Source organism: Ipomoea nil, unplaced genomic scaffold (genome assembly GCF_001879475.1).
Source record: "Ipomoea nil cultivar Tokyo-kokei standard unplaced genomic scaffold, Asagao_1.1 scaffold3314, whole genome shotgun sequence".
Lineage (NCBI taxonomy): Eukaryota > Viridiplantae > Streptophyta > Magnoliopsida > Solanales > Convolvulaceae > Ipomoea > Ipomoea nil.
Genome location: NW_017619742.1, coordinates 4982199 through 4995697, shown reverse-complemented (window position 1 = coordinate 4995697; position 13499 = coordinate 4982199). Strand labels below are relative to the sequence as shown.

Here is a 13499-nt window from a genome sequence, read left to right as displayed (position 1 = left end):
AAAGTATTTAGTTTTTGGGTGAAAAAATATTACATGTTCTTGATATCTCCCATTTGACCAGTGTTCACAGAAGATTAACTGAACAATTAATTATTGATTTATTCCTCAATTATAATGATTGTTTCTAAATTTAGTCATTTAAATTAAAAATTTGTGTTAACTTGACAATCAAGACAATTCCATATTTAGAATTCCGTTACCAATTTCATCTTTTATAATGGAAGACTAAAAAGGTAAATTACTATCCAATACCCAGACGGCCAGACCTCCTCTTCTTCTCCGACTACTTTTTCCCTGTTCTTGATGATGCGTCTTCAAGAAAAACTCTGCTTTTGTCTCTGTGATTATTTCCTGCTTCATGTAATCAATATTTCCTTCTATAGAGGCTGTTGAATTCAAGATTTTTTTGTTTTTTAGTTCAAGATATTTTCTGGGATTGATCTTGTTACCTGGCCGGAAAATTTTCGGGGGTTTTAGATAAAGTTTTGAGGTTTGGGTTGATTTCGTCTGTCGTCTTCTTACCACTGAAATTCAATCCGATTGCTAAGTATGGGAATTGAGAGAGATAGGGTGAGGTTGAATGTAGGCGGGAGAGTATTTGAAACCACCGCCACGACGCTGGCGAACGGCGGCCGGAATTCGCTGTTCGGAGCTATGTTTGACGATAATTGGAGCCTGCAACCGGACGCCACTATAACCAAACACTTCATTGACCGGAACCCAGATTGCTTCGCCGTCATCCTCGACCTTCTCAGAACAGGGGAGCTTTACATTCCGGCAAATGTCCCGGAGAAGCTGGTTTACAGAGAGGCCCTGTTTTATGGGGTGTTGGATCACGCCAGGGAAGCTAAGTGGGGCCGATTTGACGGCAACCGTCTCCGCCTGGCACGGTCGATGGCCGGGCGTGCCCCCGGGGACGACACCGCCATCAGAGCCGGCCCAGACGGCGGCTGCTGCGTGGTTCATGGGAGTATGGTTCATGTGTATGATTGGATGATGGAAGAACATCCTCCAGTGCGTGGTGAATGAGTATGAGGATTTAGGGTTCATGGACCTGAGGAGCAGTGCAGGGAGTATGAGGTGGAGTTTAAGAAGCAGGCTGATGAATAAAGGGAAGATGCCTGATGATGAACCATGCTACCCTAAACTGGCATTGCATCAAGGCCAGCTGTTTTCTTCCATGAATGACAGTGTTTCAGTGTTTTGTGGACATGATTGGGTTCGGACATCGAGGCTTCGTCGCAGCTATGGTGGCTCCATCTGCGATTTCTCGATTGGGGGGATCGACTGTTTGCTCTTCACAGTGAAGAGAATGTGTTTGATGTTTGGGAAACTCCCCCCCCCCCCACCAATACTATGATGTCTCAAGACTCGAGAGTTTGATTCCTAGAGTTTGTGTCACTTTGATTAAGGTATACAGATTCGATGGCTGAATTTTGGGGCGTGTAAGATGGGCAATAGCATAGGATTTCAATTTTTAGAGGGTTTAATATTTATTGTTGACCTATTTACTTAAGAAAAAAAAAATCTACAATGAATCCTAAATCTCATCAATTTTTTTATCAAATCACTTTTCTTTCCTAATAATCACCACAAATCATCATTGGGGTTATGGGTAGTTATGCTACTTTTAGTTGCCTTAACTTTAATTTAAATTGAAAATGAATTGAAGTAGGAATTGTGATTTTTGCATTCACGATTTATACATATTTCAAGTACCCATATATTTTGCTTTGACTATTAAATTCATACACAATTCTCAACATATAAGGGTGTGTTTGATTCGCACATAAGAATCGGAATCAAAATGGGTATTAAATATTTGGTAATAGTAATGGATTTTGGTGAAAAGTATTTAACATGTTTGGTAGTAGGGTGGAATGGGATTGATTAGTAATAGTAGTGCTTGAGAATGAATAAGAGAATGAAACCTTATTTTATTTAATTTGGGTATGAGTTTTTCAATTGATGGGGTATTCGAAACCCATAGTAGTGTTCTACAAACCTATCAACCAAACAACAATCAATTTCATACTCATTCCTATGGAAGTCATTCCTAGAGTTTACTCCGCCTCTATCAACGTCAGGTGCGGATGCAAGTGTGTGTTGTGGGGGGCCTTGGCCCCCCTCACCCCACCCCCAATTTTTTTAATATTATACATAATATTAAATTTTTTTAAAAAATATTATATAGAATATTAAAATTTTGTTGTTGCTTCAAAATATTTGGCCCCTCCCACTTAAATTAATCTCAGGTTAAGTTATAAATTTCTTCATCTTTTCAACTTTTCTTGTTCTCTCCCATTTCAAATTATGTTTTCTCTATATTGTTGACTCACATTCAAATTAAAAATCATTTAACTTACCTACTAATTTCTCTTACTAGAACCATACATATATGGGACATATACGCTATAACAAGATAATTTGTCATCAAAATCTATGCATATTTTTCAAGTTAATTTTTGTTTTTTTTTTTTTATATTTTATTTCTAAATACTTGTTTGGTTAATTTTTGTTTCATATTCTATTGTTTATTTTAAATAGTTGTTTTGTTTGATTCTAAATAATGGATGTCAAGGTGCATTTGTTTGATTAATTGTGCAGATTTGTGGTTATGTGATAAATTTTGTATTTAATTTAACATGCATAATAATGTAAAAATTGTGTAGTATATGTATTTGAGAAAACAATTGCTATTATGCTATGCTGTGAAGAGAATAGTTTTCAAGAAATAATCAATAGTCTTTTAAAACATGAATGTTTTCATTCTTTTCAACCGTACAAAGCAATGTGCATTGAAAAGCATATTACAAAATAATTTAATATAAATTCAATTATAAATGATTTATTCTAAATTAAACTTTATTAAATTTATAACGTAATGATTATTTTGAAATATGTTAACTCGATTTCAATATATTTGATTTAGTACTTCAACCATAGTAGTTGGCCTCCCGCACTACTCAATTCTGGCTCCGCCCCTGATCAACGTCTTCTTCAGAGTTGAGGGTTGGAAGGAATCGGTGATGTTCTCCAACTTGTGAAATCTTGACTTGATAAGCTTGAATCTTCAAATATAAGTTGCAAGATTTCCTTGTGTTGTGAAGACTTGAATTCTAGATGATCTCTTTTTAAATTACTTCACAACAACACACTGGTTTTGTAAGTTTTTGGGTGATACTTGTTAACAAAGCTTTTGTAGATAATGAATGAGTGAAAAACCAATTCCTTCTTCAGTGGTGAAGAGAGGCATTTATAGATGAAGAAAAATTCATCCGTTGGAGGGAGATGAAAATTCAAATCTATTAACTAGTGTGTAAAAACCACTCGGCATGAAGCATTTAATGCGAATGTACTGTGAAGCTGTTGGTAGAAAACATTGTTTGTTTTTTTTCATTGACAAGGGTACCAATCATTTAATGCTCCTTGGTATTTGAAAATTTCATTCCTAGGACTCCTTTTTGTCTAGGATGATTGTCCAGCTATGAGAGATAGACAAACATTCTTCTTGTTCACATGTAGAACTTGTCTATTCAAGTCTGACTTAGACTTTTAGTCTCGAAAACAGTTCACGAAAGATTGTCCTTATCTTTCGTTTTTCTCTTCAAGTAAAATGATTTCCTGATCATTTGTTGTTTACACGAGAGTTGGACCCTTCCATCTTTCGGTCTTAGTTGTTCTCTCGGCCTTCTCTTGATTTTCTCTTCTTCAAGTAGACCTAATTCACTAAATGTTACTCTGATTCGTGTAAAGGTGCTACTAAGCACAAATCACATTGTGACAACCCAAAATTTAATTTTATAAATTCGATTTTAAGAAAATTCAAAATAGCCATTTTTCACTCTATATAAATTTTTTGAAATAAAATTGGTGTTTGAATAAATTATTTTCAGTTACATTTTAAATGAATTCAACACCGGAATTTATTTTAATTCTAAAATCTTAAATTTTCGGGTGCATTGCGTACCAAGTTTTTTATCCAAAAGTCAATCTTAGTTACAATCAAATGTATTGCAAGAGATACTTAATGGAATAGCTTTATGAGTTTTTGGAAGAAGTTGATATCAATAGTTTGGTAGTTGATTTTGCGTCTAAAATGTGCACGGCGCATGTCACTTTTTAAATGAAATTTTAGATGTGTTTCTTATACAATATTTATATTTTGATACAACTTTTTAAACAACTATTATTTATATATATAAATTACTTTTTTTTTTTTTTAAAAAAGAGCCCTAAATTAAAATATTGTACAAGACCCAATTTTTATTGGAACAGCCCGGATGTTGACAATAACTAAATCGTCAAAGTTAACATTTGTCAACCACCATTTTACTTTGACAATTAAATTCATATAGAATTTTCAATATCTAAATCTTCATTGAATTATTTAAGTGTATCGAGAGAAGTTTCAAGAGAGTCAATATATATATATATATATATATATATATATATATATATATATATATATATATAGAGAGAGAGAGAGAGAGAGAGAGAGAGAGAGAGGGGTGATCACATGTGGCCATGTTGTTAGGTGCGGTCATATGGTCAATTATAGGCCATTAGATTATATAGATCCAATGAATCATATTAATCAAGATTTTTTCAGTATTTTCGCGCACATTCTCATACCCAGCGAACTGCAAGGGTAAACTTGTCATAAAACACCGGAATATAAAAAATCACATTGTTGTGTGTTTTATTACACTATTGGTGCATGTTGTCAACACTGTTGGTGTATTCTGGAACCCGGCCGCTATAAATAGCCACTGTAATTGCCATAACACGGGAATACATCATTGGTGTGTTTCACTGTGGTGTGTTTTATTATACTATTGGTGTATTCTGAAACCCGCCCGCTATAAATGGCCACTGTAATTACCATAACACCCCCACTTACCAAAATGCGTGAAAATCCTCAAAATTACGACTGCCGTTAGATTAAACTGATTCAACGACACAGATACGACCACACGACCACACCTAATGACATGACCACATATGAGCATTCTTATATATATATATATATATATATATATATATATATATATATATATATATATATATATATATATATATATATATATATATATATATATATATATATATATATATAGGCCTATTTGGTAAATGGCTATTAACTGATTGGGTTAGAGGGTATGACTAGTTGATAATATTAGCTTATTGTAGAAAAAGTGTTTGGTAAATTAGCTGTTAGCTAATAGTTGTTTGGTATAATTTATTTTTTCAAAATGTTAATTCAAAAAGTTACTCCGCAATTTCTTGAATTTTAGTATTTTTTTTAGTTACAAAAAGCTTATTAAGCAAACACTTATATTGATTTTTTAATCAAGTCAAATAGTTAATAGTGGTCAAATAAGCCAAAATTGACTGATAAGCTAACTATTTAACCAAACATGTTCATAGTAATAGATCATAAGAAATTTAATTTATTGAAGATAGCAATTATCTTTTGACGTGGAGGTGGGGTTGTAATTCACCCAAAACTAAAGCGGTCAAAGTACATATGAGGTACTTGTACTGTAATATTTTGTTTAATTTACTCTTTCTATTTTAATTTTGTTCAATTTTGTCACTGTATTTTAAAAAGTGAAAAAATTAAGGACAATAGTTGATGTGACATTGACATTATCTCTGCCACGTCATCATATTTACATGCCAACGCATATATTATGTTATAAATATTTAAAATTAATTATTTTTACCACCAATATATTACATTTATATGTCCAAAATAAGTACATCAATATTTACTTACATCCGCTATTGTCCTTAATTGTTTCAATTTTTAAAGTATAGATACTAAATTGAACAAAATTAAAGTAAAATGACTAAAGTAAATAAAATACTATAATACAGAAACTTCATAGATACTTTGACCAACTAAAGCAAAACAAAGTCTTTATTAACTCGAAATTAAGACAACTTGACAAGCAAGAATGAAATATAGTTATTAGTGAAATTCCATTTGTATTAATATTGCCAAATGCAGGAGGGGAAGGCTGCTAGTTGCAACTCGCATGCAAGGGAGTTAGAGAAAATGAGAAGCATACACTTATGTTTAATGTTGCAATACTAAATGATTTGCAGAAGTATTGCTTATCAACATGTCAAATAATAATTAGTTTTTAAATAGTTGATTGAGATTTTTTAACCAATTATAACAAAGCGCGTTAACAGATAAAATCAACATCCTAAAGAATTTAGTATTATTTGTTAATTAGAGAAAATGAGAAATATATGATTATGTTTAAAGTTGTAATACACGATGATTTGCAGAACCATTGCTTATCAACATGTCAAATAACAATTAGTTTTTAAATAATTGATTGAGATTTTTTATCTAATTATTACAAAGCGAGTTAACAGATAAAATCAACATCCTAAAGAATTTGGTATTATTTGTTAATTAGAGAAAATGAGAAACATATGATTATGTTTAAAGTTGTAATACACGATGATTTGCAGAACCATTGCTTATCAACATGTCAAATAACAATTAGTTTTAAAATAATTGATTGAGATTTTTTATCCAATTATAACAAAGCGAGTTAACAGATAAAATCAACATCCTAAAGAATTTGGTATTATTTGTTAATTCGAGAAAATGAGAAACATATGATTATGTTTAAAGTTGTAATACACGATGATTTGCAGAACCATTGCTGCGCTTCATGTCAAATAACAATTAGTTTTTAAATAATTGATTGAGATTTTTTATCCAATTATAACAAAGCGCGTTAACAGGTAAAATCAACATCCTAAATAATTTGGTATTATTTGTTAATTAGAGAAAATGAGAAACATATGATTATGTTTAAAGTTGTAATACACGATGATTTGCAGAACCATTGCTTATCAACATGTCAAATAACAATTAGTTTTAAAATAATTGATTGAGATTTTTTATCCAATTATAACAAAGCGCGTTAACGGATAAAATCAACATCTTAAAAAAGTTGATATTATTTGTTAATTAGAGAAAATGAGAAACATATGATTATGCTTAAAGTTGTAATACACGATGATTTGCAGAACCATTGCTTATCAACATGTCAGATAACAATTAGTTTTTAAATAATTGATTGAGATTTTTTATCCAATTATAACAAAGCGAGTTAACAGATAAAATCAACATCCTAAAGAATTTGGTATTATTTGTTAATTAGAGAAAATGAGAAACATATGATTATGTTTAAAGTTGTAATACGCGATGATTTGGAGAACCATTGCTTATCAACATGTCAAATAACAATTATTTTTTAAATAATTGATTGAGATTTTTTATCCAATTATAACAAAGCGTCTTAACTGATAAAATCAACATCCTAAATAATTTGGTATTATTTGTTAATTAGAGAAAATGAGAAACATATGATTATGTTTAAAGTTGTAATACATGATGATTTGCAGAATCATTGCTGCGCTAATCAACATGTCAAATAACAATTAGTTTTTAAATAATTGATTGAGATTTTTTATCCAATTATAACAAAGCGCGTTAACAGATAAAATCAACATCCTAAAGAATTTGGTATTATTTGTTAATTAGAGAAAATGAGAAACATATGATTATGTTTAAAGTTGTAATACACGATGATTTGTAGAACCATTGCTTATCAAAATGTCAAATAACAATTAGTTTTTAGATAATTCTTCCATGTGTTTACCAAGCTGAATACACATGTGTTTTTTTTTTCTTTGAATACAAATTCACATGAAGGTATTTCAATGTTTTCTTGTAATGAATAAATATGTTTTTATTTATAATATACTATAATAATTTTAATCACCTTTATTTTTATTTAATTGTTTTCAAAAATAAAAATTTATTATTAATTTTATAAGTTTATTAATATAATATATAAAGTTAATTACCAAGCTGATCCCTTAATTATTGCGAAATTACCAATTTAGTCTTCGACTATTTTTTTATCTAATAAATTCCTCGACTTTGTAAATGTTAACCAATATGGTCCTCCGTTAAGTTTGTGGTCTAAGGTAACCAATATGGTCCTCTCTTAAGTTTGTGGTCTAAGGTAACCAATATGGTCCTCCCTTAAGTTTGTGGTCTAAGGTCTGTTAAAGTTGAGGGTAATAAAGGAATTTCACCAGCTCATGGTCCAGAACCTTCTTCATCAACCGGCTCATTCACAGCCTGTTCATTCTCCTCGGCCACCGGAGATGTGCTACAGCGATCCACCGCCATAGGCTCCATCATGCCTCCACCATTCCCAGGTAATTTTGCCGAGTATTCCACTTTTATATGTTGGATACAGAAATAAGCCGCATGGGAATTTGGTCACCAACAAGGGAAAACCGAACCTGGGAAGACCGACTCTTTAAAAAGTAGAGTTGGTCTTCCCCATACCGACTCTTTAAAATATGAAAAAAAAAAAGATTTGGTCTTGCATAGTCCGACTCTGTTTTTTATATTATACTATATTATATTTATTTTTTTATAGAAGTATTGAATGTTCTAATATTTAACCGAAGAATGTGATCACTTATTCTGTTCTACAATAACAAAACACATCTTAATAGTATTTGTTTAAAAACTTCTAATGATAAAGAATCACATTTTAAAGAATATATCATCTAGTATTTCTTTGTTTTTCACACATGAAATATGCCATATGTTCTGGACATATATCTATAGTCAAGAATTGAAACCTTTTGAGGTTAATTAGTGTTGGGGAAAATTCGGATAGAATATGTCGTAGACCTGGGGCTACTGTTTTTTATAGGCTGAGAATGGATGAATCCTGAAGGGATCGGTGACGTGTGCAAGACACTACCTTAAAAGCAAAAATTTCCCGGAGACGGTTGTAGTCTTACCGGTTGCTTTCGACCAGTTAACACCGAAGCTCAGGATTGCAGAAGAGAAGAAGAGAATTTGATGAGTGAATAGAACTGAGGAGAAGCAGGGTATTTATAGTATTGAAAATACCCGCCCCTCCCCTCTCAGCCATTCATGCTCCACGATTTTAGGAAGAGTTGTGGTGAAAATGCCCACAAGAATAGGAAGACTTGTTCCACCACAACTTAATGTGTGGATGGTAGATTTCTACATGAAATCTACCTCTAAAAAGGAAAAAACTCGGAATTAAAATAAAGCCCGAGTAAAACGCTGACCCCACCCCACCCCACCCCACCGAGCCGGGCGGGCGGCGGCGCGCGTGTGGGGTTCCCTTTCCTTCTCTCTCTACAATAGTTTATGCCTTCCGAATGGGTTGGTATTAAAAAGGTGGGAATTAGTCCCTTATCCTTCCAATGTGGGACAAGAGTGTCTTCCTTCTACACACTTTAAACCACCATCTTGAATGTAATCTCCAACAATCCCCCACACATTCAAGGTGGCAAGAAGAAGACGGAATTTCTGGCATGAGTGCTGATCTTAATGTCAGTGGTTGTACCTTGAACTGACACGTAGTGACTTGAGTAACTTTCTCCTTTGATAGTGAATTAGATCTTGAACTATCGAAAGAAGAGTTAGTTTTGAACTCAGTTCACACACCAGCAATCACCCTGTAAGTATATATAACTTGGTCTTTCTCGTAAGGTCAACTCTTTGACCTGAGACCTATCTCTGAATAGGTGTGTTTAGCTTCCAGGTTTATATAACCTTGAAGTTTGCTCACTGTATTGCTATTAAGCCCATCTCCCTCGATGTTTCGAGGATGGCTATTTTGTTTAGCCCCTTCGTGAGAGGATCTGCAATGTTCTTTTCGGACTTCACATATTCTAGTGAAAGTACGCCACTTAGAATTAGTTGTCTCACAGACTCATGTCTAACTCTTATGTGTCTCCTCTTACCATTATAGGCACTATTTTTGGCTACGCATATCGCAGCTTGCGAGTCACAATGTATGGGCACTGACAGCGTAGAAGACCCCCACAATGGCACGTCTGCCAGTAGGTTTCTAAGCCACTCAGCCTCTTGCCCTGCTAGATCAAGAACTATAAATTTAGCTTCCATCGTTGATCTGGCTATGCACGCCTGTTTCGTGGATTTCCACGATACTGCTGCTCCTCCCATGGTAAAAACATACCCGCTGGTGGAGCTCATCTCATCACTATCATTCACCCAATTCGCATCGCAATACCCCTCTAGGGACGCTGGGAAGCCAGAAAAGTGCAATCCCCAGTTCATCGTTCCCTTTAGATAGCGTAACACCCTCTTTAGTGCATTCCAATGGGTATCGCTGGGATTATGAGTGTATCGACTTAGTCGATTTACCGCAAGTGCAATATCAGGTCTGGTATAGTTCATTAAGAACATCAGACTCCCGATTATTTTCGCATATTCCTCTTGAGACACACTTGCCTCTGTGTTCTTCGAGAGTTTTGCACTTGGGTCATATGGAGTTTGCGCAGGGTTCACTTCAAAACTGTTAAACTTCTTTAGCAGTTTCTCTGTGTAGTGACCCTGTGATAACTTGTAGCCATCTTTCTCTTTGATGACTTTCACTCCAAGTATCACATCGGCTTCGCCCATATCTTTCATATCAAACTTGTCACACAGAGACCTCTTTGTCTCTTTTATTGCATTTATATTTGATCTAAAGATTAGCATATCATCTACATAAATGCAAATCAAGACAATGCTAGACTCAATCTCTTTTGAGTACAAACAAGCATCTGATCGGTTTACCGTGTATCCCAGATCTAACAGTGTTTTGTGGAACTTCTCGTACCACTGTTTGGGAGCTTGCTTTAACCCATATAGGGATTTTACTAGTCTACATACCTTCCCTTCTTGCCCGGGGTTGGCGCATCCAGGAGGTTGAGACATGTAAATTTCTTCTTCCAGGTCTCCATTTAGGAAAGCTGTTTTTACATCCATTTGATGGACCAGCCACTTGTGAGAAGACGCTAGAGCAAACAATATGCGTATTGTGGCTATTTTCGTTACAGGGGAATAGGTGCAGAAGTAGTCTTCACCAAACTTCTGTTTATATCCCTTAGCCACAAGTCTTGCTTTGTACCTTTCAATCGACCCATCGGGTCTCATCTTCCTTTTGAAGATCCACTTACAGCCAATAGGTTTGGCTCCCTTCGGTAGGTCTACAACCTCCCAAGTGTGATTAGATTTGATTGAATCTAGCTCACTTTGTATTGCTTCTTTCCAGAAGACCGCATCGACTGAGCGCATAGCTGCCTCAAAGGATTTTGGTTCCTCCTCTAGAATTAACTGACACACAAACTGATCAGAAATTTCATTAATGTCATTTACTTCATAAATGTACGTAATGAAATCAGGCCCAAAACTTGTCTCGGTCCTTTTTCTCTTACTCCTTCTAGGTTCTTCTGACTCAAGTTCTGTTTCAGAAGTTGAAGGTAGTGAGGACGAGACTTTTTCATAGGTATTTGATCCACGTTTTAGTGGGAATATGTGTTCGAAGAACTCGGCCTCTCGTGCCTCGCACATAGAGTGGCCGTCTAGGTACATAAATCTATATGCAGCGCTATTTTCTGCATACCCCACAAATATTGCATCTGAGATTTTAGGGCCAAGATTAGGTTTCTTGAAGTAAGGAAGACCTACCTTGGCCAGGCACCCCCACACTTTGAAGTATTTTAGATTGGGTGCGTAACCTTTCCATAGCTCATATGGAGTTTTTTCATAACCTTTGTGAGGTATCCTGTTGAGGACGTGGTTAGCTGTTAATGCAGCTTCCCCCCATAAAGAGTTAGAAGTGCCTGCGCTTATTAGAAAGGCATTTATCATTTCCTTTAGGGTTCCATTTTTGCTTTCAGCCACACCATTTTGTTGTGGTGTATAGGGTGCTGTCACCTCATGGATGATTCCATGTTTTTCACAAAAGGTTTTGAGGGAGGTAGACTCATACTCTCCACCTCTGTCAGACCTAAGTCTTTTTATCTTTTTCTCTAACTGATTTTCTACTTCAGTTTTAAAGCTTATAAATTTTTGTTCTGCCTCATCTTTAGTTCTAAGCAGATATATCTTTGAAAACCGAGTGAAATCATCTATAAAGGATATATAATATCGCTTTCCTCCTTTTGTCTCAGTATTTTTAAAATCAGCTATGTCTGAGTGTATTAACTCTAGAGCACAAATTGTATGATGCTTTGCAGTAATGAAAGGTTTTCTAGCTAGTTTAGCTTCAGCATATACTTCACATTGAGAAAGCGAATCATCTTGCACGTTTGAGAGCATATTCATGGTTTTTAATCTACTCATGCATTTGAGACCAACGTGTCCTAATCTAGCATGCCATACATCAAAAGAAACAGCAATATACGCAGAACCGCCATTACGTGTGGCAAGATTATTCATGAAAGTTTCAAAGTTTGCAGAAGTGAATGCAATGAGGGGCAAAACAAACAGCCCCCCACGTAAATAAGCCTTCCCTAGGTACTCCCCTCTACGGGTCATGATCATTCTCTCGGATTCAAACACAAGTTTGATCCCGGCCCTAACCAACAAGGGCCCTGAGACCAAGTTCCTCCGCATAGTGGGGACATACAACACATTAGACAGAAACAGATACTTTGTGGAATTGAGTTTTATCTCTACTGTTCCTACTCCTCTTACCTCAGCAGTACTGTCGTTTCCCATATAGACTTGATCTCCTTGTCCTTGAGTGAAGGCACGAAACTCCTTGAACATGATCCTACTCGCACAGAAGTGCCGAGTTGCTCCAGTGTCTATGATCCATTCTTTCGTGCCAGTCACCACATTTGCTTCCAGCGTCACAACCGCTGCTATGACTTCAGTCTCTTCCACCACGTTTGCTTGATTCTTGTTCTCTTGTCGGACATTCTTTTGGTCGTTTGCGCCCCATCGGCGATAGCACTGCGCCGCGCGATGACCGTTCTTCCCACAGACGTAACAAGGTCCTCCTTTCCCTTTCTTCTGGTTGTTTTTGAACTTGTTGTTATTGTTGGCTTTGACTCCTCTTTTCCAGCCTTTATTTTGTCCACCACTCCCAGTTCTAGACCTATCACCTTTAACATCACTGGATTCAACCATGTTAGCTTTTAACGTACCAGAATTAGAAACAGACCTTTGTCGATAGGCGTCTTCTATGTTGATGTGATTGACCATCTCTTCCCAAGAGTAATCCTTGGACTCATGTTTTACTTTGTTTTGAAACTCTCCCCAGGATTCTGGCAACTTCTCAAGTAAGGCATAGGTTTGTAGCACTTCACTTACCGGAATGAGTTCAGCTTCAAGGTCGGACACCAGATTCTCATATTCGTGCACTTGCTCGATCACTGGTTTTGTATCCACCATACGATAGTTGAGCCACCTCCCAACCGTGTACTTCCTCCGACCAGCATCATCAGTGCCATACTTCCTTTTGAGCATGTCCCAGATCTCCTTTGCAGATTTGTATTTAGCATAGATGTCTAACAGGCTGTCAGACATGTGATGCAGCAGAAGATCGCGAATCGTTTTGTTGTCCCGCTCGAACTTAGCCCGGATGTCTTGAGACTTGTCAGTTGTG

At 35.4% G+C, this 13499-nt stretch overlaps 1 pseudogene; it reads left to right on the top strand.

The window, feature by feature from the left end:
• The first annotated feature begins 271 nt into the window (after positions 1–271).
• LOC109169449 lies at positions 272–1383 on the top strand (annotated as a pseudogene).
• The last annotated feature ends 12116 nt before the right edge of the window (positions 1384–13499 follow it).